This window comes from Aquarana catesbeiana, linkage group LG10 (genome assembly GCF_042186555.1).
Source record: "Aquarana catesbeiana isolate 2022-GZ linkage group LG10, ASM4218655v1, whole genome shotgun sequence".
Classification (NCBI taxonomy): domain Eukaryota; kingdom Metazoa; phylum Chordata; class Amphibia; order Anura; family Ranidae; genus Aquarana; species Aquarana catesbeiana.
This window is the reverse complement of record NC_133333.1, coordinates 117,173,696-117,197,974: the sequence shown is the minus strand read 5'-3', so window position 1 is coordinate 117,197,974 and position 24,279 is coordinate 117,173,696. Positions and strand designations below refer to the sequence as shown.

At 44.0% G+C, this 24,279-nt stretch overlaps 1 protein-coding gene across 2 annotated transcripts in view; it reads right to left on the bottom strand.

Moving 5' to 3' along the window:
* The window catches only part of ABCG4 (ATP binding cassette subfamily G member 4), a 124,961-nt gene extending 101,294 nt beyond the window's left edge, over positions 1-23,667 (bottom strand). For both annotated transcript variants that reach the window (XM_073602529.1, XM_073602530.1), the window contains exon 1: positions 23,413-23,667. The gene's annotated coding sequence lies outside the window, so the exon portion shown is untranslated. The remainder of the gene's footprint in view (positions 1-23,412) is intronic.
* Positions 23,668-24,279: the final 612 nt, after the last annotated feature.

The following is a 24,279-nucleotide window of genomic DNA, read 5'->3' as shown; positions in this document are numbered from 1 at the left end:
CTTCTATTAGGTGGGACCATAAAGATATTAGCCTCTGGATGAAGTTGATGACTTCATCCAGGGCTACGAGTCTGTTTTTTCCGGTAGGGCGGCGGCGCTTCCTCCGCAGGATCGCCGGCCCTTACAAAAAAAGGGGTTTGCTGGCAGTTTAATGAGGGAACGTGCCGGCTTTGCAGCTCGTGTCGCTACAAACACGAATGCTCCGGGTACAGTGGTACACACCCCCTCATGCGCTGTTTCAAACAAGTAAAGGTAGGTCTGGGGATGTCGCTGGAAAAAGGGATGACGCCGGTGAGACTGGAAAGGATAGGGCAGCGGCTAGTTTGTTAGAAGCAGGGTTTAGGGAAGGATTTAGAAGAAGACCCCAATTTTAGGGGTTGAAATGCGTCAGTTTAATGTTCATGATACAAAGTATTGCTATGAACAAATGTCTGCTTATGTATGTTCAGCCTATTATTCTTTTAAAATAATTCCCACTGGAGCTCATTGTTTTTAACTCTGATGATATATTATTATCCAATAAAATTGTTATATTTTTTCATACAACATTGACTACATTTGTTATTGTGCTGCCAAAAAACCCCAATGTGGGGAAACCTTCCTTTTTTGTTCTAATTTTTAAGGGGTGAGCAGCAATCCTCTTTCCTCCTCCCTAGTGTCGCCTCCATTTTTTAGGGAAGGATTTAGAACTCCGAGTAAGGTGCGGGAAGTTCCTCCTGTATCAGGAAATTTGAAGTCGGCAGTTCTCCATTATGGGGTGGTGTCAGCCAAACTGGGGAAGGAGGTGGCGTTAGGTCGGATGTCTGGCCCGCCGGTGCCAGACTTGATAGTTTCACCGTTGGGTGTGGTTCCGAAGAAGGAGCCGGGGCAGTTTCAGATGATTCATCATCTGTCTTATCCCAAAGGCAGTTCAGTGAATGATGGTATCGACCCGCAAGTTTGTGCGGTTGCCTATACATCATTCGACGCAGCTATCTCGTGGGTTAGAAAATATGGAAAAGGGGCCCTCATGGCAAAAACGGACATGGAATCTGCGTTTAGGCTGCTACCAGTTCATCCCCAAAGTTGTCATTTGTTAGGTTGTTGTTGGCAAGGACCTTACTTTATAGATCGTTGCCTTCCAATGGGCTGTTCTATCTCTTGTGCCCTGTTTGAGGCCTTTAGTTCGTTTTTTGAGTGGGCAGTTAGGGAAGTTGCTGGGGTTAACTCGGTCATCCACTATTTGGACGACTTCTTATGTATCGGCCCTCCAGAGTCCCGTTGTTGCGGGGTGTTGCTAGGAACAGTTCAACACCTGGCTGAGCGGTTTGGTATTCCATTGGCGGCTGATAAAACTGAGGGACCAACTTCAGAGTTGGTTTTTCTGGGAATAACAATCGATTCTGTGGCTATGGAATGTAGGTTGCCAGTGGACAAATTGGTGGCCCTCAGGAGGGAGGTGAGTATGGCGAGTGTCAGGAATAAGCTTCGATTGAAGGAGCTACAATCCTTGTTAGGTAAATTGAATTTTGCTTGCAGGATTATTCCTATGGGTTGCATTTTTTGCCGACAGCTGTAGGCAGCGACATCTGGGGTACGGGTACCCAATCACTTTGTGCGTCTTAACAAGGAACTTCGGGATGACTTGAAGATTTGGGATGTATTTCTGGAATCCTTCAATGGTCATTCAGTGTGGCAAACGGAGCCAGTCAGCAATACTGACTTGGTCTTGTTCACGGACGCGGCTGGGTCTGTGGGCTATGGTGCTTACTGTCAGGGGCGATGGAGTGCGGAACCATGGCCGGAGGGAGGCTGGGTTCCTGAAGAATTTGGTTTTGTTGGAACTATTTCCCATAGTTTTGTCAGTGGAAATTTGGGGGGAGGTATTGCGGAACAAAAAAGTGCGGTTCAATTGTGACAACATGGGGGTGGTATCGGCGATTAATAACATTACAGCTTCCTCCCCACCTGTGATAAGATAGTTGAGGCACTTTGTGCTTTGCTGTTTGAGGCTGAATGTTTTTATATATGCAGTACACATTCCCGGGGTGGATAACAAGTTAGCAGATGCTTTATCTCGTTTCCAGTGGAAAGAATTTCGTACGCTGGCACCGGAGGAGGACCGCGAAGGGGAGCCATGTCCGCCAAGTTTATGGAAACTTGCTCTGGAGTCGCCGCTGGGTTGATCAGGCAATCTCTCAGTGCTGGAACGTGGAAAGTGTATTCAAAAGTGTGGCAGGAATGGTTTGCGCTTCTGGAGGAGGTAGGCGGGTCGGAGGACTCAAAAGATATACAGGCTTGTTTGTTGTATTTTATATGTAGTAACTATTCGAATGGTGTCTCTGGGACTGCGATTGGCAAAAAGATGGCGGCTTTGGCCTTTTTATTTCAGTTAGCAGGTTATAGAGATTTCACAAAATCTTTTGTGGTCAGGAGGGCATTGAGGGGCTACCGGAAGGGCAGTTCCAAACCGGATTCCAGACGCCCAGTGTCCTTTAAGGTGCTGGGAATAATTCTGGAGAATCTAAGGAAAGTATGTTCTTCGGCCTACGAGCAGGTTCTTTTTTGGGCGGCTTTTGTGCTGGCCTTTTTTGGGGCGTTTAGAATTGGTGAGCTGGTTTCACCCTCCAAGCGGGTAGCAGGGGGTTTGCAGCTTGGGCATATACAGTGCTCGGTAGGGGCGGTACAGATTTGGATCAGACGGTCAAAACGGATCAGCTGGGTAAAGGGATCCGGGTAGACTTATTCAGGGGTTGTTGTTCTTCGGCCACAAGGGGAAGGGGCATTGTTAGTACACCTCGACGGATCATGTTTGTCCAGGTTCCAATTTACGGCAGTTTTCCGTGAGTGCCTGCAGGCAGGCGGATTTAGTCTGGAGGATTTTGCAGCTCATTCATTTCGTATCGGGGCGGCCACTGAGGCGTCTCGGTGGGGGCTTCCTTCTGAAGCCATAAAAAAGATTGGCAGGTGGGAATCCACTAGATATCAGTTGTATGTTCGTCCTCATTTGTTATGACGTGTTTGTGTTTTTTCATGTTGATTGTACGTCTTTTATGTTGTGTTGCTGGCCCCTGGCTGGGTATGTCTTTGTTATGTCTTTTCAGATTTCCCACGATGTCTCATCTGGATTATGGGACATTCTTATGTTTTTAGGGGGGCAAAGAGGGCGGATGTTAGGCCAGAAGGTAGACAGTTGAGGCTGGCTAGGGAGGAGGGCAGGATACGGTGGATTGGGATGCCAGGTATGATGTGGCATAAGGTGGTACCTGAGGTTCATCGCTTCGCACGGCTGGACCAGCCTCCGAATATTTTGGTCCTTCACATGGGGGCCAGTGATTTATTCATTAGACCCATGAGACAGGTCATAAAAGACATAAAATGGGACTTTCTTAGGTTGATGACCTCCTTCCCTGACATGATCATAGTATGGTCGGACATTGTAGCACGATTGGATTGGAGGGGTGCTAGGTCCATTAAAAAAATTAATAAGACCCATATAAAGGTCAACAAGAAGGTGGGTAGGTTTATTGCCCGTAATGGTGGAGTGGTGGTAAGACACCTGGAGTTGGAGGTGGACACTTGGAGGTACTTGCGGGGGGATGGGGTACATCTCAACCCAGTCGAGATTGACCTTTGGGTGTTGGGTTTGGAGGATGGCATTCGCAGAGTATTGCTGGTGTGGCGGCGGGCACAAGTGTAAGGTTTTACATTGGTGCCGCAGTGGTGGTTGGGTCCTTGGTGATAAGCATAAAATACATGAGGTATTGAGAGAATGGGGACCCATTCACAGGTTTTGAGTCTTCCCGGTTAGTCTGGTTTTAAGTTTAGACTATCGGGTAATAAGTTGTGGGGGGTCTGTGGTCAGTTAGTGGTCTTCGAGGCAATTCTGGCGGCTAGGGACAGATGCTAACTATAAGTATTACAGACCAAAAAAGTTGAAGAGGGGGTCGTCAGGGACCTGCAACCAAGGAGTGGGATTGGAGCTGGATTAGTTTCGGAATAGTTTTGAATATTTTTGAATAATGTTTTAATAATAATAAGTTATTTTATTTGGTTTTTGATAATAAAAGGCCGAGCAGGCCATTTACATCCAGCAGGTGTCAGTGTCATTATTTATTAATAATGATAAGTTTGTATACATGTGTGGTTTGGGGTAGTGAGTTATCTGACTGCCCTAGTCAAGTCATTTGCAGCCTTGTCAGTGTAGCCTTGTCAGTGCAGCCTTGTCATTGCAGCCTTTTCATTGCAGTTTAAAAATGGTGCCGGGTCATCTCGGCGGCTCTCGGGTCCTCTCGGTGGCTCTTGGGTCCTCTTGGCCGCTCTTGGCGGCTCTCGGGTCCTCTCGGCGGCACTCGGGTCCTCTCGCAGTACCGAGCGGAGCCGAGTGTACTCGGCTCGGCTCCACTCACAGTCACACCCAGTCCCTGTGTTATGTCCATCATAGGGCAGGACTGGGCGTGACTGTGAGCCGAGCCAAGCTGAGTACACTCGGCTATGTATATCGATCCTCCGCTCACAATCAGCGGGGGATCGGCGGGGGATCAGCGTATAACATGCACCCACGATTTTCCCCTGATTTTAAGGGGAAAAAGGTGCGTGTTATACGCCGATAAATACGGTACTTTTGGTGTATTTCTCTCACACAGTCTTAGGTTTTCTGTGTTATCTCTTCTCTCTTTTATTTTTTTATTCTGATCACTTATATTGGGTTAGACAGAGATATCAAATGTAACACCAAAAAATTTTAGGGGGGTTTTATAGCACAAACGTGAAAGCATTGGCTTAAAAGTGTCTGCAATAGCATTGAACTCTAATGCCGCGTACACACGAGCAGACTTTTCAATCGGACTGGTCCAACCTAGACAATTCGACAGTGTGTAGGCTTCATCAGACCTGCAGCGGACTTTTTCGGTCAAAAATCTGACGGACTTTAGATTTGGAACATGTTTCAAATCTTTACGTCGGAACTCCGCCGAACCTAGTTCCTATCGAAAAGTTCGCTCGTCTGTATGCTAGTCCGACGGATGAAAACCGATGCTAGGGCAGCTATTGGCTACTGGCTATCAACTTCCTTATTTTAGTCCGGTCGTACGTCATCACATACGAATCCATCGAACTTTGGTGTGATCGTGTGTAGGCAAGTCCGTTTGTTCGGAAAGTCCGTCGGAAGTCTGCCGAAAGTCCGGCGGATAGACCGTCGGACCAGTCCGGGCGAAATGCCTGCTCGTGTGTACACGGCATAACTGTCACAAGGAATGCATCTGTAGGCCACAATTGTCCTCTGAAGCATGTCCCCAGTCTTCACCATTTTAATGAGGGAAATAAGTATTTGACCCCTTCGCAAAAGAAAACTTAGTACTTGGTGGCAAAACCATTGTTGGCAATCACAGAGGTCAGATGTTTCTTGCATTTGGCCACCAGGATTGCACACATCTCAGGAGGGATTTTGTCCCACTCCTCTTTGCAGATCCTTTCAAAGTCATTAAGGTTTCAAGGTGGACATTTGGTATCTCGAACCTTCAGCTCCCTCCACGTATTTTCTATGGGATTAAGGTCTGAAGACTGGCTAGGCCACTCCAGGACCTTAAAGCGGAACTTCAGTCATTTTTTCATCTTTCCATCTATTAAATCTTCTGGCCTTTTTGTTTTAACTTTGGATAGTAAAACATTTTTTTCTGCCAGTAAATACCTTATACAGCCCACTTCCTGTTTCTTGCCTGGTAAAATGTCTAGGCGTATGACACCATGCACAGCTCTCTCTCTGATTCTCATGAGAGTTTGCCAGGAAGGGAGGGGGGTGAGTCATAAGAGGGCCAATGTGAGCTGCAGAGCTGGAGGTGTGTCTGTAAATCCTGGAAGCTTCAGCTGCCCACAGTTAAAACAGTTGCAGCCAGACTCAGTGGAGGGAGATTTATGCAGCATTTTTGGCGAGTACAGAATCACAGTATATATAAGATAATGTGCAAAGTGGTTGGAGGGAAGCTTCAGAATGGCAAAGATGTTTTTATTACAAATTATGTGAGCAGACTTCCTCTTTAATGTACATTATTGTGCTCCTCTTTAATGTGCTTCTTCCTGACCCCCTCCTTTGTTGCCTTGGCCGTGTGTTTTGGGTCATTGTCATGCTGGAATGTCCATCCACGACCTATTTTCAATGCCCTGGCTGAGGGGACCATCTCCTGTACCATGATTTCAACCTCTGACCATCTCCTGTAGAATGCCTGTTACTGACCCTCTTCTTTAGCATGCGTGCAGTCTCTAGCCATCTTCTGTGGCACATGTGCATAGCTCCCAACTGTCCCTGATTTCGAGGGACTGTCCCTGATTTAGAGCAATGTCCCTCTGTCCCACTTTCCTCCTCATTCGTCCCTCATTTTGGTTTGATCTATATAGTTGTATATAAAATGCACTTTTTATATTTCAAAAAGTCCCAGTGCTAAACCTTTCATCCAAATTCTAAATTGCTGCATTTTTCAATTTTAAAAGCTAATATAAAGGAATAGTAGTGGTAAAAAAAAGCACTTGTGGATTTAATTAACTTTTTTTGTTTTTTCCCCTTTAAGGGGGCATGTCTTATGCCTACATATGTTTGCTAGTAGGTGTCCCTCATTCCCATCTCAAAATGTTGGAAGGCATGCATGTGCAATCTCTGACTCTTCTGTAGCATGTAGCATTTACTAAGTATTATGTGCTGCCCTTTGTTGACATCAGGGGCAGACACTGTGGCCCCCTATTTAAATAAGTTGACCACCACTATCTTAAATTCTAAAAATGACAGAACAGATGGCACCATTAACAAACCCAGTATATTAAATAGAAAGTCACCCGTATTCAAAGACAATCCAAAACAATCACCATCGCTATGTTGTCTTAACCACTTCAGCCCCGGAAGATTTGGCTGCTCAATGACCAGGCCATTTTTTGTGATACGGCACTGCGTCGCTTTAACTGACAATTGCGCAGTCGTGCAATGCTGTACCCAAACAAAATTGATGTCCTTTTTTTCCCACAAATAGAGCTTTCTTTTGGTGATATTTAATCCCCTCTGCGTTTTTTATTTTTTGCGCTATAAACAAAATAAGAGCGACAGTTTTGAAAAAACACAATTGGGGTTATTTACTAAAGGCAAATCCACTTTGCACTACAAGTGCACTTGAAAGTGCACTTGGAAGTGCAGTCACCGTAGATCCGAGGGGGACATGCAAGGAAAATAAAAAACAGCATTTTAGCTTGCACATGATTGGATGATAAAATCAGCAGAGCTTCCCCTCATTTCAGATCTACCCCTCAGATTTACAGCGACTGCACTTCCAAATGTACTTTCAGTGCAAAGTGGATTTGCCTTTCGTAAATAACCCTCAATATCTTAAAATTTTTGCTAGAATAAATATCCCACATTTTTTATCAAAAATGTTTTCCTCAGTTTAGGCCGATATGTATTCTTCTACATATTTTTGGTAAAATAAAATTGCAATAAGCGTATATTGATTGGTTTGCGCAAAAGTTATAGCATCTACAAAATAGGGGATAGATTAATGGTATTTTTATTATTATTATTCATTTTTTTACTAGTAATGGCGGCGATCTGTGATTTTTATTGGGACTGCGATATTGCGGTGGACAGATCGGACATTTTTGACACATTTTTGGGACCATTGACAATTATACAGCGATCAGTGCTATAAACGTGCACTGATTACTGTATAAATGTCACTGGCAGGGAAGGGGTTAACACTAGGGGGTGATCAAGGGGTTAAATGCGTGTTCCCTCAGTGTGTTCTAACTGTGAGGGGACAGGACTGACTAGGGGAGGAGACATATCGATGTTCCTACTTAATAGGAACAACGACATGTCTCCTCTCCCCTGACAGAACAGGGATTTGTGTGTTTAAACACACACAAATCCCCGTGCTGGCTCTCGTGCACACGATCGGGCGTGGCGTGCACACGATCGGGCATGGCCTCTGGCGGCTCTTAAAGAGAACCTCGTACCCATACCGGGTTTCGCGCAGGGGTGTCATTCTGCCTCCGTAAAAAGACATGAGCCGCTCAGTAACCGGTTAATTAATAATGTAGTTTTACTTATTATATGGTTGGTTAGAGGCGGTTGCACTGATTGCATTTAGAATAATTTGTATGAATGAATAACATTTGCCCTGGATTCATATATTTAAAATATTATTATTTGTTTTTTTTTTAATATCTGTTTTATAATTACACCCCTTGCTCATTATTTTTTATAAAGCTGAACTCCTTTGAAAGCCTTTGTAGATCGCGCCCCCAATCCTCGGGTCTGATTTCCCTCATATATATCGCTATAATTAATTCCAAGATGCCACCATTGAGACCCTATCGTCTCCAATGGGAGGCCGAGCTCGGGAAACAATTAGACCTGGAGGACTGGCAATGTATGACTATTATGCTATCCAAATGCTCTAAGAATGTTCTCTTTTTGGAGAACACTTACAAAGTCTTTTACAGATGGTACTATACCCCGGCTAGATTAGCAAGCTTCATCCCATCTTATTCCCCCCTCTGTTTTCGTGGGTGCTCACAGGAGGGCATGATGGCGCATATCTGGTGGACCTGCCCCAGGGTTTGCAGATTATGGGTCAGAGTATACGCACTACTACGCAATCTTTTTAATACTACTATAAAGCGGGACCCTTTTGAGGCCCTTTTATGGAAACCGATTGCAGAACTTCTTCATCCTGAACGCCAATTAGCAGCACATATTTTTACCGCAACTAAATTGACCATAGCAAGGGCCTGGAAAACTCTGAACCTTAGCTTTGAAGCAGTTAAAAATTGTGTGAATGATATCATGGTAAATGAAAAACTTATGGCCATATTGTTGGACACACATGATAAGTTCCTCAGGATATGGCAACCCTGGTTGACCCATAACCGTCCATCAAGATTTGACCTAACGCTTCTTTCCTTATAACGAGCCTCTGTTCCCCCCACCCCGGGATCATCCCATCCTTTCCCACCCCCCTCTTCTCCCACTTTCAATTTCTCTTTCCTTCTTCTCATTCAGGCCCTTGGGCTTAATTCTACAGAGATTGGATATTTATGGTAACAAAAAGTTATTCCATACAAAGGTATGTTATCTTCTTTGAAGTTATTTAATTTAATCTGATTTTATTTCTGGTTCTTTTTTTTTTTTTTTTTTTAATGCAATGTTACGTATTACAATAACATCTCGCTATGCACCCTTTAAATGTTCAATGTTTGCAAACATAATATTCTGTGCTTGCAGTTTACCGCTATGCTAGTAAACACGAGATGAAGACTCTCCTTAGTATGTCGCCTGGACTCGGCCTTGAGCCGCCTGAGACCAGGCTTAAATTCTTGAACATCAGTTTTACCTGCCGGACACCGGCAGTCTTATACCTGTTAATTCATGATGTATCCATCACTGTTTTGTACTATTCTGCTGATATATATTTTCAATAAAACTCTTTGTACAAGAAAAAACACTGGGACAGGTGATTCCTGAAAGCCACTTGAGACTGGTGCAGGATTTAGTCTTTAGAGAACCATACTGAGCGCAGTGGGCTTGAGAATCCAAGAAGCTTGTTAAAAGCCAGGCAGAGGATCTAGCACGGTGGATCAGGCTGCAGCTGCTGCAAGTGGGATCCGTATGACAAGCTGGGGTTAATTATGGTACATGAGAGATAGCAAAGTCCTTCAGGCAGGCCGGAGTCATACACAGGTGATCAAGCAGATTTAAAGCAGAAGCAAAGTCCTTAAGACAAGCCAAGGTCATTCACAGGTGGTCAGGCAGGTAAAGCAGAAGCGAGATCCTTAAGACAAGCCAGGGTCGAAGGTAGGAGAAGATCAGAGCAGGTCACAGGGTAATCCGGGTCACAACAGGAACAACAGGAAGCAGATCAGGTTTTAGGAACACAGGAACAGCTGAAGACAATCCAGCAACTTGGGTCAGACAGAGGCAGCCTTATATAGGCCAGCAGGAGGAACCATCTGTCACATGATGCACCTATGGCGCCCATTTCTTCTACTAACAAGATTGCCAGTACTTCCACGGCCTATTTATTCCCTGACAGTGTCGCCCGCTAAGGGGCAGCCTCCGGATGCCCAATCTAACCATTCTCTCGAAGTGTCTGCTGTGGAAGGCTTGTACTAGATGTGGGGCATGTATATTGCTTGAGGGCTCCTAGAAATTATCCTCTGGAGGGTTCCCCTTCCATTTGATGAGGTACTGCACTTGTCTCCCTCTTTTTCTGCAATCCAAAATGGCCTCCACTTTGAATTCAGGTTCACCCTCTACCAAGACTGGAGGTGGTGGCAATTCCTCTTTCGGGAAAAGGACTGCGAACAGTTGGTTTTAATAGTGAAGCATGGCAAACTGGATGAATTGTATAAGAGCCAGGCAGTGCCAATTCAAAGGCCACTGGGTTTATCATCTTTTTGATTTTGAAGGGACCAATGAACTTGGGTCCAAGTTTCCGCGATGGACAGGAGAGTTTGAGATTTATGGCCGACAGCCAAACTTCGTCACCAATCTTGAAAGCAGGGTTGTCTCTTCTTCCTTTATCATGATATTTCCTATAATTATCCTCAGCCTCTTGCATGGGCGCCTGGAGTCGCTGGTAATTGGTCTGGATGGAATTTATCCCACCCTGGTCCGCAGGCACTGATACTTCGGGTATGGAATTGGGCAAAAACGAAGGGTGAAATCCATAATTGGCCCAAATAGGAGTTTAATTAGTGGTGGCATGCAGGAAGTTGTTGTAGGCGAACTCTGCATAAGGAGGAAGAGAAGCCCAGTCATCTTGACGACAGGAACAAAAACATTGCAAGTATTGCTCTAAGGTCTGATTAGTCCTTTTGGTCTGGCCATTGTTTTGGGTGGTAAGCTGATGAGAGGCATACTTCAATTGCTAAAGATTTGCAGAGGTCCCTCCAGAACCTGGAAGTGAATTGTACTCCCCTTTCAGATACCATGTTGTCCGGTATTCCGTGTAGCCTGACTAGGTACAGCTGGCATCAGTTTTTAAAGGCTCTGAACTTCTTTCGATCACCTGGAATCGTTCAGGCGTGGGACTCTCGGTTCAGGAGGAGGCATCATTACTGTGGAATTAGATTTGACCTGTTCCTGTGACGAAGAGGCGAAGGCCCTGCTGGCAGATGATGGGCTGGGGTCCGCGGGAACAGGGGATAAAGTCAAGTGCTGCAAACAACCTTCTAATTGGAAGTAGCTCTCTTGAAGCCGCTGTACTGCCTGAGTGAGGGCTCTGACCTGCTGGCCTAAGGCTTTGAGTGGGGAACCAACTCTGTCGGCCTCTGACATGGCTGGATTGTACTGTCACGTACCTTATCCGAGGCCAAGACGTTGAGAGAGGCTCCCCTTGCGGCTGAGAGCAGTATACCCCTGGCTCCCCTTGCGGCTGAGAGCAGTATACAAGTATACCCCTGGAGGTGGAACAGATGGTATATTGCTCAAAGAAGCACAGGTTGCCAGCAGGGTGAAAAAAAAATTCAACATGTGATTCCTGAAAGCGATTTGAGACTGGTGCAGGAGTAAGTCTTTAGAGAACCGTGCACACAGTCATTCAGACAGCAGAGCTCACCAGGTGACCTGATATGCTCTCTAATTCTCACTGAAAGTTGTCTAGAGGTATGACCTATATATTGTTTCCCACAGGGGCATTTGAGCATATATCCAACTCCCCCTGTGGAACAGGTTATGAAATCCTTCAAATTACACTTTTTACCTGTGATTGTAGCTATAAAATCCTTTTTCTTTTTACTGCCTACTTTTGATATTTTATAGTACAAGTTTTGCATTTCCCACATGCATAAAAACCTGATAACAGTGGGAAAATGTGTTAGTTTTTCTTCTGTATTGGAGGATCAAGCACTCCAGGGGCCAAAAAGTTCCTAAGAGTGGGTGATTTTTGGTATACAAAACGTGGATGAGGTGGTAATATTGGACCCAATACTTTGTCTTTTAGCAATATGCCCCAATATTTTTTGATAATTCTTTCCATTTGTTTGTGTTGTATGGTATAATACAGCACTATACGTAAATCATAATAATCTGGATCTTCTTCAGATTCACTCGGTTTGTCATCTTTTTGTTTCTACTGGATGGAGACGTATTCACATACCTTTCATATAAAGTCCCACTATGTCCCCCCCCCCCCTTTCTTTTCATATGTCATCTCTTTAAGGCACCTCTATCCATATCTTTAACTTTCCTGATTTCCTGCTCAGTCACTGATTTCTTATACTCTTTCTGTAGAAATCTATTACACAAAACTTCAGATTGCTGAACAAAATCTTTAACCATAGTACAATTCCTTCATAAATGGATGCATTGACCTCTGGGGACGTTAAATGACCATGATTTACGATGACAACTATTAAGGGAAATGTAGCTGTTACGGTCCGTAGGTTTAAAATGATTTCTGGTTATAAGCTTTCAATCTTTTACTGATATTTCCAAATCCCAGAAAACAAAATTACTTTTACTTTGTCGCCTCCCTGCCCTAACTTATGACTGTACAATGAAGAAGCAGTAACAGACTAATAAGGTCACCTCTCTTCTCTGTCCTCCTATCAACATGTTCTTTCTCAGCATGTACATGCAGAGCATCTGATCAGTGCAGTCCCTCCAAGTGCTACTGTAATTTGTGCATTAAAAAAAAAATATGCTCCTGAATGTACATTAAATATAAGAAAAAAACTGAATCAAGTTCTTGGAGAACAAATACATCTTAGATTTAAAGTGCATATATAAAAAACAGTTTACCTTTACATTGTAAAGTGCTGCACAAACTGTTGGCGGTATATAAATCCTGTATTATTCTAATAATAATGAAGATAATCTAACCTGTCACTAGGCAATGCATTAAACACTTAGCACTCTCTTAACGCACAACTCTGGGCAAAAAAAAAAAGTTTTCCCATGCAGTGGGGCATTGCCCAGGTTAACTGCTCGTTTTTACATAGGGGAAAGGAAAAGGAAAACATACCTACCTAAACCTCCGATGCTCCCAGGACAAGACTGGCACCCCCCGCGCTCCAGGAGTTTTTGAATTGTGGACTGTTCCTGACATCAAGTCCAGAGCATGCTCCATAGACCAGGAACCGTCCACCGCTGGACCATCAGGTAACGCCATTTTCCCGTAGGATGAAGGATTGGGTGAGTATAAGCTTTCTCCTCACCCCTAGACAAAACAAGCAGCTGACCCATGCAATGTGGGCACAGCTCCACTGCAAAGAAAAACTGTTTTTTGCCCAAAGTTGGGCTTTAATTTAGCCAAACTACAGGCAAAAAATGTTATTAACTTTTAGCTGCAGTGTTAGAACGTTGGTGAGATTTGTATTGCTATCTCTCTCCCTCTGGGGGAACTTTCTCTTACTTCCTGTTAGGATAGGGGGAAAATTATAGTAAATCTCTCCAATGGGAACACATTGCTGTATGTGCCTTTGGTGTTGTGGCAACAATAGCAGCCCACTTTACCTATATGGGTGTCACAGAGACAGTACAAAAGGGAAAATGTTTCCAGTGGGGACCCACACAGAAATAAAAGCCTTTCAGTGAGTAATACCGATCCTCCTGTGTTCTGCAGCAGCTGACAGGCGGTGGGATGGAGAGAAGTAGAAGCCGGCAGCGCTATGAGGGGGGGCACACAAGGAGATTGGAGCTGCAGGAAGGGGGGGTCAAATCGTGGAGGGGAGATGATCTCTGCACAGCAGTGTGCATTGTGCCATAGACAATAATGTGCCTGATTACAGATCAGTAAAAAACATGGCATTTTTTACTCCTGTGTGCAACTGGCCTTACTGTCACAGAATATGATAATGTTAGAGTATATTGGTGGTAACAGGTTCTCTTTATGAAGACACCAGAGGTCTAAACAAACAACTGAAACACAATTCTGTTTCAAGTAGTTGGAATCAGCACAGAAAAGATCAGTGAACTGGGTCCCTTTGGTTTAAAGTGGTAGTAAACTCTTTTTATGCATTTGTTGACGTGCACCGTTTAAAAGATATTTGGTGTCTCTGCAGCCGGTGACATCACCGGCGCATGCGCTCTGAAAGAACGGCATATTGTGCCAAAACCTTCAGAGCCGTGTGCCTAAATTTGACGTCATCGTGGCTCGGGCAGTCAAGCGGCTGCAGCGTGCAAACACGGAAGGAACACTGGGTAAGATGGAAGCCTCTACAGTGGTGTCAGTGTGCTGCTGGAGGGCTTAGTTTCAAGGTGAGTCTTTCATAATGTGCAGTGCATACTAGCACATTATGATATTACTTTGCTGAAATTCTTTTTTTTTTAAAGAGGAATTTACTAACGCTTTAAGTCAGGGGGGTCTCCAAACTTTATAAACAAAGGGCCAGTTTACTGTCCTTCAGACTTTAGGGGGGCCAGACTAGGACCAGTGGGAGTAGAAGATGTTCTTGCATCCAGTAGGCGTAAACAATTCCCTATGTTTGGTGTCAGTGGGAGAACTAGTGCACCATCATTGGTGTCAGCGGGAAGAATAGTGCCTCATTGTCAGTGTCATTAGAGGAATAGTGCCCCATTGTTGGTGTCAGTGGAAGGAATTTGCTCCATTGTTGGTGACGGTGGGAGGAATTGTGCCCTTTTGATGGTGTCAGTGGGAGGAATAGTGAGTGCCCCATCGTTGGTGTCAATGGAAGGAATGTTGCCCCATTGTTGGTGTCAATGGAAGTTTTCTGCTCCAATGTTGGTGTCAGTGGAAGGAATAGTGCCCCATTGTTGGTGTTAATTGAAGGAAGTGTGTCCCATTGATGGTGTCAGTGGATGGAATAATGCCCTAAGGCCAGGATAAAGGCAAGCAAAGGGCCTCTTGTGGCCCCCAGGCTGCAGTTTGGAGACCGCTGGTTTAAGTAATCAGGACACTAAGTAGATCAAACATTGTCAACTTATTATATATAAAGGAGCCTCAACTACGACCCCTAACAACACCAAAGGGGTGCTCATAATGTTCAGTATGTAATGAGAATGCAGATGTACTGGAATAACGCTATCACCTTTAGGAGAGCACCCTCAATAGGTGACAGACTGGTTAGTAGTGAGTATAGACCCCTTAAAAGTGACGTATGTAAAACTTCGGGGACCTTTACATGGGGGGGGTGCCAATACTGCCAGTATATGGACAGACCCAATGATATCACTCTACCAAATGGCCAACATTTCTCCCCTAAACACTACGTTAACTGTAACACCTCTGGAATAGTATATTTGTTGACATACGAATGTGGGTGTTACTATGTTGGTAAAACCATAAATTAATTTTGGAAAAGGATATACCAACACCTTAATACCACACATAAGCGCGACCCCGACGTACCCATTGGCCGCCATATGGCCCTAATTCACCCAAAGTCAATCCCCAAAGCTTATTTCCTTGCCCTTGACCGCATCCACTTTAGCCCCAGAGGCGGTGACCCCAACAAACGCCTCCTCCAGTGTGAGTTGAGGTGGATATACAATCTACAGGCCAATTTTCCACCTGGACTCAACAAGGCCTTCAACTTTAGACCCTTTCTCCCTGGTTTTACATCAGGGGTCTGTGAGCTGAACCTGTAGGGAATCTCTTCTCTGCCCTTCCTTTTCCTTTTTCTTTATTCATTTTTATGTGTCTCTATTTGATTGCTGTTCCGATTATTTCAGTGTAAATATATATCAATACCGAATTGTACTCAACTATAATGCTGTTGTATGGAGTGTAATGTACAATTCTTCTTTTTGTTTCTCTGTATAATCTGGTGATTCGCTTTTTGTAACCTGCACAATATTTAGTCAATCCAATACTTTATGATGCCTTGTCTCTCTCCCATTTTTTCTGTACAACAGGCTGGCTATATTCCCTTTATCCACTAGATGGCGCAGTCTGTGGCATGCGGGCCGCTTGTCTGCTCGCAGACACCCGGCGGGTAAGCTTCACTCGCATTTGGCTGGGAGGCCGGGTCTCACCACCCGGCCTCCTGTGCTTTCTGTGCAAGGAGGAGCTTCTTCTGTGTCCCCGCTGTTGGTTCGCCATACAGGTGGGGATCTCACACCCGCTGGTGACGCGTGACGTCATCACGCCCATCGGGGCGTGGCTACGCCGCGTGCCGCCGCGTCAGGGGGACGCTCTGAGCTCCATTCACAGCTGTTGTCTATACAGCTGACAAGCTGGGGCCCTCCTACACCGTCAGTCACATTGATTGGCTAACCGCCATATCAGCTGTGCTACTTAGGATGCGGACACTTACTGGGCACTTGTCAGCTGTGGAACTGCCGCCCGGAGGTCCGCATCTTGAATATGTAAACCCTAAGGTAAATACTACTATGTGTGCTGGCTAACTGGGGATAGATATTCCTCTGTCTCTACATTGTAGTCTGATAGATTTTTCAGACTGCATGTGGGACTAACTTTATATTGTTTTTCCCTTTCTTTACTATTAGACTACATAGATCCTAAATCAGGCGTCTCTTGTGGATGCGCTGCAGCACTCGGTCCTGCACCTACAACTGTCCATCCTATATTCCTGTGGACTCCCCAGCCAGCCTGTTTCATTTCTGGTTACTGTTTTTGTTTTGTATGACTTTCTATGAACCCTATCTATGTAAGTATAATCAGCTTTAATATCAAACAATGTATAAATTGCTATGAGCGATACTTCTCAATAATTTCACATATGATGATGTTATTTCACTACCCTACAAATCTTACATTACAGATAATGATTTGATCACCCAACTGTAAATCCCCTGATGAAGGAACAATATATATTAATCTCCGAAACATGTTGGGATATGTGCTGTAAATCTATCCGTCTGACCTCTACCTATTTTTGGCAGCGGGCTGTAAGCTTTGGGTTGATATATCTACCTTGTATACAATGATGTGTCTTTTTTAATCAACTATTGTGTATTGCTATTTGTATATTTCTTTATATTTTTATAACATTAATTAATAAAATTGGCACTACGTGCATTTTATAGAACCTACTCTTCATACATTATTCTGCCGTTAAAGTCCTAAGTGGCGAATCCTTTGTTCAGTTATTGCACATCTCCCTATATTCTACTTAACTAAGGATGTTGGCAGTACCCCATGCATTCCCAATTCTCATACCACTTCTTTATCATCCTTGATGTACTGGAATAAATGATGGTCAGAGACTGTGGACATGCTATAGGTTTGGTTTAGAGACATGTTGCAGAAGGTATTGAAAGACTTTGGACATGTAATGCCTCATGCACACTGGACATTTCGCCAACTCTCCTGGACGCCGTTCCTCCTGGCAGAATAAACACTTGATGCTTGTAAACACGTGTAACGGATTTAAACACGTTTAGGCACGCCAAGAGCTTGGGCGTTAATTCATTTAATTGTAAAAAATAATGATTTACTCTGGCCATTGAAATGACTTAGCGTTCAATCGCTAAATGTGCCTAGCATTAACACACGTTTAGACGCGTTTAGGCGTGTCCAGCATTTTTCTGCCAAAATGTGGCTTCTCCTGGATGCACTCGCTGTGGGGGTATTTTTCCTGCCTCTAAATGCCTACTGTATATTTGCAAGAACACATAGATTACTATGCGGTGGCGTTTAGAGGCAGAAAAAAAAAAAAAAAAAACACCAAATGCCCCTAGGAGCAGCAGAAAAACGTCCAGTGTGCATGAGACCTAAAGCTTTATGAAAATTCTCAGAATATTCAAATGTAAATCGAACTCCTTTACAGCTCTCACTGCAACCGCAGACTGCTGGAGTCCCAGGGTCGCACAACAAATACCAAGGAGCCACAGGTTGGCACCAGGGATCTAGATATTATATGACTTTCACATGTCTACACAGGCCAGCTAACATGCCACCATTTTCCATAACTTACATGTCCTTCAATGTCAGATTTAGAGCTCGTTTATACACATGCCACTCTGTGAAAAGCGATCCGTGGTCTGCAGTTCCATTCACTTGAATATGTCGCATTAAACAGCGGTACTGCTTACCAAATGCGACAGGGAGGATCATATTTGCTGTGCCACAATGCAAAGCATCACAGTTTTGGCATGTATATACTTCCACATCAATTTATTTCACATTGTTCTTATCACATATTACTTTTATTGTAGAAAGTCGTGTGGTTTGCACCATATCTTGCAAGCGCTGTTTATATTTATTAATCCATGTACAGTATCTCACAAAAGTGAGTACACCCCTCACGTTTTTGTAAATATTTTATTCTATCTTTTCATGTGACAACACTAAAGAAATTACACTTTGCTACAATGTAAAGTAGTGAGTGTACAGCTTGTATAACAGTGTAAACTTGTTGTCCCCTCAAAATAACTCAACACACAGCCATTAATGTCTAAACCGCTGGCAACAAAAGTGAGTACACCCTTAAGTGAAAATGTCCAAATTGGGCCCAGTTAGCCATTTTCCCTCCCTGGTGTCATGTGACTCAGTGTTACAAGGTCTCAGGTGTGAATGGGGAGTGGGTGTGTTAAATTTGGTGTTATCACTCTCACTCTCTCATACTGGTCAATGGAAGTTCAACATGGCACCTCATGGCAAAGAACTCTCTCAGGATCTGAAAAAAAGAATTGTTGCTCTACATAAAGATGGCCTAGGCTATAAGAAGATTGCCAAGACCCTGAAACTGAGCTGCAGCATGGTGGCCAAGACCATACAGCGTTTAACAGGACAGGTTCCACTCAGAATAGGCCTCACAATGGTAGACCAAAGAAGTTGAGTGCACACGCTCAGCGTCATATGCAGAGGTTGTCTTTGGGAAATAGATGTATGAGTGCTGCCAGCATTGCTGCAGAGGTTGAAGGGGTGGGGGGGGTCAGCCTGTCAGTGCTCAGGCCATACTCCGCACACTGCATCAAAATGGTCTGCATGGCTGTCGTCCCAGAAAGAAGCCTCTTCTAGAGATTTTGCACAAGAAAGCCCTCAAATTGTTTGCTGAAGACAAGCAGACTAAGGACATGGATTGCTGGAACCATGTCCTGTGGTCTGATGAGACCAAGATAAACTTATTTGGTTCAGATGGTATCAAGCGTGTGGGGCGGCAACCAGGTGAGGAGTACAAAGACAAGTGTGTCTTATCTACAGTCAAGCATGGTGGTGGGGGTGTCATGGTCTGGGGCTTCATGAGTGCTGCCGACACTGGGGGGTACAGCTCATTGAGGGAACCATGAATGCCAACATGTACTGTAACATACTGAAGCAGAGCATGATTCCTTCCCTTTGGAGACTGGGCTGCAGGGCAGTATTCCAACATGATAACGACCCCAAACACGCCTCCAAGACGACCACTGCCTTGCTAAAGAAACTGAGGGTAAAGGTGATGGACTGGCCAAGCATGTCTCCTGACCTAAACCCTATTGAGCATCTGTGGGGCATCCTCAAAGGGAAGGTGGAGGAGCGCAAGGTCTCTAACATCCACCAGCTCCCTGATGTCGTCATGGAGAAGTGGAAGAGGACTCCAGTGGCAACCTATGAAGCTCTGGTGAACTCAATGCCCAAGAGGGTTAAGACAGTGCTGTAAAATAATGGTGGCCACACAAAATATTGACACTTTGGGCCCAATTTGGACATTTTCACTTAGGGGTGTACTCACTTTTGTCGCCAGTGGTTTAGACATTAATGGCTGTGTGTTGAGTTATTTTGAGGGGACAACAAATTTACACTGTTATACAAGCTGTACACTCACTACTTTACATTGTAGCAAATTGTAATTTCTTCAGTGTTGTCACATGAAAAGATATAATAAAATATTTACAAAAATGTGAGGGGTGTACTCACTTTTGTGATCTACTGTATATACTTTCGCCCTGCTGCATTTGCAATGGGGGGAGGCGGTTAAGGGTGGTGGTAAAAATGTGGCTCAATGCCTGTTTTTATCTCTCCCCACTGCAAGTGTAAACTAAGCCTAAAACAGTCATATTGTTTTTGCAAATCAACACTACACTAATAATGAGATGCTGGACATATGTTTATAAACACAAAAACTGTGAGAGCATCACTTTTCAAAATAGCTTGGAGAATGGGTCAAGGTTTCATTTCTGGTCTGGAAATCCTTTAAGGCTGCATTCACACTTGAGCGTTTTCAGCTCATAAAACGCTCGTAAAACACCCAAAAGAAGCCTGAAAAATGCCCAACAAGCAAAATCCCATTAATTTCAATGGCACCTGTTCACATCTGAGCGTTTTGTCACCTGAAGCAAAATGCCTGAAAAAAAGCCTTAACCACTTTAGCCCCCTTCCTGACCAGTGCGTTTTTTGTGATTCAGCACTGCGTCGCTTTAACTGACAATTGCACGGTCGTGCGACGTGGCTCCCAAACAAAATTGACGTCCTTTTTTTCCCACAAATAGAGCTTTCTTTTGGTGGTATTTGATCACCTCTGTGGTTTTTATTTTTTGCACTATAAACAAAGAAATAGCGTCAATTTTGAAAACAACGCATTTTTTAAAACTTTTTGCTATAATAAATATCTCCAAAAAATATTTAAAAAACATTTTTTTCCCTCAGTTTAGGCTGATACGTATTCTTCTACATATTTTTGGTAAAAAAAAATCGCAATAAGCGTTTTTCGATTGGTTTGCGCAAAAGTTATAGCGTTTACAAAATAGGGGATAGTTTTATGGCATTTTTATTATTAATTTTTTTTTTTTTACTAGTAATGGCGGAGATCAGCAATTTTTATCGTGACTGCGACATTATGGCGGACACATTGGACATTTCTGACACATTTTTGGGACCATTGTCATTTATACAGCAATTGGTGCTATACAAATGCACTGATTCCTGTGTAAATGGCACTGGCAGTGAAGGGGTTAACCACTAGGGGGCTAGGGAGGGGTTAAGTATGTCCTAGGGATGTGTTACTAACTGTAGGGGGGCGTGGCTACATGTGACACATCACTGATCTCTGCTTCCAATCACAGGGAGCAGAGATCAGTGTCACTGTCACTAGGCAGAACGGGGAGATGCTTGTTTACTTTAGCATCTCCCTGTTCGTCCTCTCCGTGAGGCGATCGCAGGTATCCCTGCGGCGATCAAGTCCGCGGGACCCGCGACCCGACTCACAGAGCTCCCAGCCGGCGCGCACGCAATGGCACGGCGGCAAATTCAAAGGGACGTACAGGTACGCCCATTTGCCCAGCCGTGCCATTCTGCCGACGTACATCGGCGTGCGCCGGTCGAGAACCAGTTGAGCTAAAAAAAGAACATGAGCTTCTTTGGGGCAGATTACAGGCATTTTTCTGCTTTTTACATTGGTGACCTGTATAAAATTACGACAAAAACCACAGTAAAAAATGCAGTAAAAACTCGCGACTTTGAAACGCTCAGGTGTGAATGCAGCCTAAGGTGTAACTCCGCTTTTGTTGAGAAAAAAAAACATTCCCCTCTGGGTGATCTATGTACATTACAAAGATTTTAACATATTTTGTTACAGATTCCTACCTTTTTTTATTCTGAATAAATCCCTGTGTGTTTGTCTGTGTCCATGTGGTAAGTGAATCTAATGGGAGTGGTTTCATAATTATCAATCACCTGTAGCAACTGCAGGGCACTAATGAGGAAAGCTGCTGGGCCTGCATCCCTTTAGATGTGATTTCCTATTGGCAGTATCTCACCAAAAATTACCGTATTTTTTCTCCATAAGACACACCTGACCATAACCTAGGTTTTAGAGGAGGAAAACAAGAAAAAAAATATTCTGAAACAAATGTTGCACTAAAATATTTACCAGTGCCCATAAAATGCAGCCTGACCAGTGTCAAAGAAATGCGGCCTGACCATTGCACATAAATGCAGCCTGACCATTGCACAAAAATGTAGCCAGATTATTGTCATTATTGCAGCCTGAACATTCCCATTAATGTAACCTGACTATTGTCATTATTGCAGCCTGACCTGTGCCATTGCTTGGGCTGCTCTGTCTCCTATCTCAGCAGGTGGCAGGCCCAGCCTGGAGATCGCTCGGTGCTCGTGGGACCTGGGATGTCTGTCTTCTGTACTAGCATGGCGACGGCTGCGGAGGGCGGTGGCGGCGGCGGCGGCGAGGGGGCAGTTCCGGCTGCGGCGGGGGCAGTGCCAGCGGTGGCAGGGAGGCGGTGCCTGACGTATATTCGCCCAATAAGACGCAGGGACATTTTCCCCCATATTTTTTTGGGGAAAAAGTGCATCTTATGGTCCAAAAATACGGTACATTTTTGTTGCAGGTATGCCTGATATTGACTTATATCTTAGGGCAGATTTCTGTGAAAATCAGTGAGCCAATCACACAAGCAGTAAATGATGTTTCTGGGGGGCGTTCTGTACACATTGTGTGTACAGAATACCTCTAGGTAGCCATATCACCTTGCACTTTACAGAAAATTACAGCGGCGGCAAATTGAAAAGGGAAGGTAATTTTTGATAACATTCAATTACAATATGACTTGTGTTGCAATTGTATACATGATATTATTTTTTCATTATGTGCTATATTTTTCGCCATGAAAGCGGAGTTACTCTTTAACTAATGCATGATTTATCATGAGGATCCCATGCCTATATGCCCACCAACAAACATCCCTCCCAATCAGATCTGTCTCACCCTGTCATCTCTAGAAGATATCACCAGGCCTGTCTTTCACAAACAGAAATGAAAGCTATAAATAGCAATGATATAACACAAAAATAACCTGTTTAATCTCATAGAAAATGCTTCTGGCCATTAAAGAACAGGGCAGGAAATGGCAGATTAAACAGACTGCTGACTCGTACAAGCTCCAGGTCAGCCATCCTTATTTCCACACTACCTAGTGAGTCAATGATCTACAACAAGCATGCGGTTCAGTTGTTTCAAACCTTCTCTGACAGCATGCAGCCAGGTTCCCGGTCAGCGACTTAACAAGTAGAGAAGCAAACATAATCCTTACAGCCCCTGAGCTGGCACTTTAAATCAGCAATGGCAACTCCCATATTTAATCCTGACAAGTCCCCTTTAAGGGAATAAATATTCGGCCAACCTGTTTTGATCAATGAAACCTGTAAAATGTATTTTATTTCATTTCATCTTCTTTGGGTCATGCAGACTTGTTTCTGTTGTCATCTATGAGTTACCTCCTATATATCTTGCAGAGTAGACGGTCATCTACAGCATCTTCCTCTGGATGGGATTTATTTTACAATTCACCCCCCACCCCCCTCCTGGTCCCACCCATGTTGTATTTTTGCTTAGGTAAAAAAACATCATATTCCTAGAACATTAAAGGAAAGCATTAGATGTTATTCTCAGTAATTGACAATCATCTTTCCATCAATCAGACCCAGCACTCCTTAGGCTCCCAGCCTTTTCCCCATCCTCAGCCCCCAGGATCCTGCAGGCTCCCTCTTCCCTTTCACACACACAGATGGATGTCCTCATTGTGGAGGGTCCTACCTTGGAAATTTGGAGGAGGTCGCAGCAAGCCCCCTCTTGTCTTCTTCCTCCAGCTGCTTCTGTGTGAAGCCAGCCCTGGGAATTAGGAGGAGGGGAGGGATCAGGACAGACAAGTGCAAGCAAAGGAAGGAGCAGAGCCATCACCTTGTATCTGCCCAGCCATGGCCATCCGCTTCATTCCTGGTGCTGCTGCCAATGTTCAGCTAGACAAGGCTGGTCCTGATGCAGAGCCATGATCTGACAGGCAGCACTCAGCTCTTCTTAAAGGCACAGCACACCTTTACAATCAGACATAATCATCATAAGGCAGAAATCAATTCATCTGATTCATGCAGGGATACCACAATTCTAGATTGGATGCTTTTATATAAAATATATGGTCAAAAACATAAAAACACGGATGCTGCTTACTAACACATACAATGGGCTTGATGTCCATTATGTTTGTTTGCACCACATCGATTGCCCAAACAAGTAAATTGTATAATCATTGGAAATTTTATGCAGCCACTATGTGCGCCTACCATGTATATATAGGTTACATTTACTAACTAGCACAGTTTGCTATGGAATGCATGCTCCGGCATCCACATACACTGGCTGAGCTGAGGCATGCCTAAAATAAGAACTGTATTTTCTCTAATGCTTTTGGATCTATCTAAATGCTGTTAGGGTTCATCCACACCAGCAGATGTGAATTAAGCCTGGTACACACAATGAGATTATCGTACAAATAATCATCGTTTTTTTTTTTTTCCTAGTAAACTAGTTTCCATGAAGAGGTTACTAAAGTTCAAAAATTCTTGTACGACAGAATAAGAATTCGGAAGTGATGTAAAGTGTTGTATTGTATTTTCAGTTGAGAAC